The 2,724-nt window shown below is 32.5% G+C and overlaps 1 pseudogene; it reads right to left on the bottom strand.

Moving 5' to 3' along the window:
* Positions 1-1,888: 1,888 nt before the first annotated feature.
* LOC137627210 (uncharacterized) lies at positions 1,889-2,500 on the bottom strand (annotated as a pseudogene).
* Positions 2,501-2,724: the final 224 nt, after the last annotated feature.

Here is a 2,724-nt window from a genome sequence, read left to right as displayed (position 1 = left end):
GGCTCTTCCCTCAACATCTTGTGTTATCTGAAATGACATTTGCTTACCCGAGTCGAAAAAGTAAACAGCCGTAGACGTTAAGCCGTAGTCTCCCAATAGAAAATTCTATAACAATGACAAAGAAGATCCTAAAACAATAGGAGACAAAAGAACTCTCTCTCTCTCTCTCTCTCTCTCTCTCTCTCTCTCTCTCTCTCTCTCTCTCTCTCTCTCTCTCTCTTGCTTAGCACGAATTAAATATAAGTCGGTTAAAATATATTTGGATTAATTTAATTTTTCCCCCGATGACATCCTTCAGTAGCATGACGAAAGCGGAAGTGTCAAATGTCTTTCGTTGTTCTTGATTGTGTTCGGGATATTAATTTATTTTCTTATGATTTATACTTACGAATAGTTTAATTTTCCTACATTTATATTTTCGGGCACATGGTGATTTTTTGTAATACTATTTATCAGCGTTTGTTTTGATTCCTCTTCAAAAGTTCAAATTTGCAGCAAATGTTTTTATATTTAACAGGCTGACATATGCTTTTTATTGTTTATATATGTTTAAATGTTGTTACCGTTTTTAAAATATTTCATTGAATTGCTTATTATTTTTCATATCGTTTATTTATATCCTTATTTCCTTTCCTCAATGGGCTAATTTTCCTTGTTGGAGCCCTTGGGCTTATAGCATCTTGCTATTCCAATCAAGGTTGTAGCTTAGATGGTAATAATAATAACAATAATAATGATAATAATAATAATATTGATAATAATAATAATAATAATAATAATAATTATAATGATAATAATGATAATAATGATAATAATAATAATAATTTATGTGGATATATTTGATGTATTAATTTATTTTGAAGGTGGAATTATTTTCTTTGTAAGAAACCTGTTTTGTGAAGCTCTCATTGGAGTCAGGGATGAATCCTCTTGATCTAAACATGTACAACTTTCGAATAGCTTTTTGAACTCAAAATGTATTTTTATTAACATCACTTTTGATTTCTTGACATTAAAGCTTCATCCCATGAAGTTTCACCTTCCTAGATAAATTCAAAATTCATCGTTCACAGATACGACAAAGTGGCATAGCTCTGCCATCTTTATCAGGATGCTAGATATTTCATAATCAATCAATCAATCAATCTGTCCTCTTTAATGTTCGTAACTCGATTAATTTAATTGCATTGGTCGCCATATGTTAACCTTTATTGTCAAAATATGTTTCATTGCAATATATGTTTTATTGTAATAGATATCACTTATGTCTATTTTATTTTCCGTTATAATGCGTTTGGATATTGTGCAGTTGTCCAGTGGGTATTGTTGTGCAAGTTGATATCGGAAGGTGGCTCCCTTAGAGGCGTTTGAGGTGAGGAAGCGAACGTTATTCAGTTGGTGGTCTAGGGTGGAATTGCACGTCACCACAAAAAATATGAAAGTTGCAAGCGTTAAGAGATTATCGTTGTGAGGGCTATTTTACATAAAATTTATACTATTTTGATGACGTTTAGCATAATTTGAATTTGGAAACAAATACATTTTCTCAGAAAAAAATGCTGACTGAAAATGCCATTATTATTATTATTGTTATTATTATTATTATTATTATTATTATTATTGTTGTTGTTGTTGTTGTTGTTGTTGTTGTTGTTGTTGTTGTTATTAATATTATTAAGCTACAAGTCTAGTTAGAAAAGCTGGTTGCTGCTAGCACAGGGCTCCAAGAAGGAAACGAAATAAACTACAAGAGAATTTTAAGAACAATAACAGCATTAAAATAGAGCTTTCATATGTAAGCTATAAACTATAAAAAAAAAAAACTTTAAAATAACAAGAAGAGAAATAGATCGAATAGTGTCCCGAGTGTACCCCGGGCAAGAGAGCTCTACCACAAGACAGTGGAAGACTCCTTTAAGAACCTTAAGAGTCTTATTATGCATTCCAGACGCAGCCGAGCGTTTCACAGAAGGTGACCCGACACCACTAAAACATGTCACTAAGATGTTGCTGTTCTCTTACTTGTTTTTCACGAAACATTTCTCGTTGAATAGAAGGGAACTTCTTGTGAAATAAAGAATTATTAGGAAAGATGTAGATTTTTTCAGGAAGACAGAAGAGTTAGGCTGCTTGAGGCACATACTTTGTAATGTTTATCAAAACCAAATTAAACCTTTGACCATAGAAGTGTACATAATAGGCAAAGGTTGTCTTCGTTTTAATGCCTTCTGAACACCACTGATTTCCCAACTCTTGACTAATGCTCCATCAAGTGAAGATTCATACACAAAGCCCATTTTTCCAAACACTTCCTCATTACGTCTTTGATACATTCAACATCTAACAAAACCATGCGGGTGACATAAAATCTTGCAACTAGTCCCAACTGTTCTCATTTTCTAACATCTTTGACTTTATCAGCTTGGACAGGAAAGTAAAGACATGATTTCTAATTTTCTGCCATTTATTCTTTCACCAGAGATAAGAGTTTATTGATCATTCTATTCTGTATTGCAGATCTAGAATGATTCTCATTCTTCATGCCACTTTTAACCCGATCAGCTATAACTGGATCATGATTAGAGATGAGTTTAAAGAGCTTACGGATATTTCCTGGATTCAGTTCATCGTTATCTACGATATGTCCTCTTAGGTGAATATCCTAGATTACTGACGACAGTACTATTTCATCAACATTCTTTATAAAATGATTATTTTCTAGGA

Source organism: Palaemon carinicauda, chromosome 35 (assembly GCF_036898095.1).
Source record: "Palaemon carinicauda isolate YSFRI2023 chromosome 35, ASM3689809v2, whole genome shotgun sequence".
Classification (NCBI taxonomy): Eukaryota; Metazoa; Arthropoda; class Malacostraca; order Decapoda; family Palaemonidae; genus Palaemon; species Palaemon carinicauda.
The sequence above is the reverse complement of the archived record's forward strand: the minus strand, read 5'-3'. Positions and strand labels throughout refer to the sequence as shown.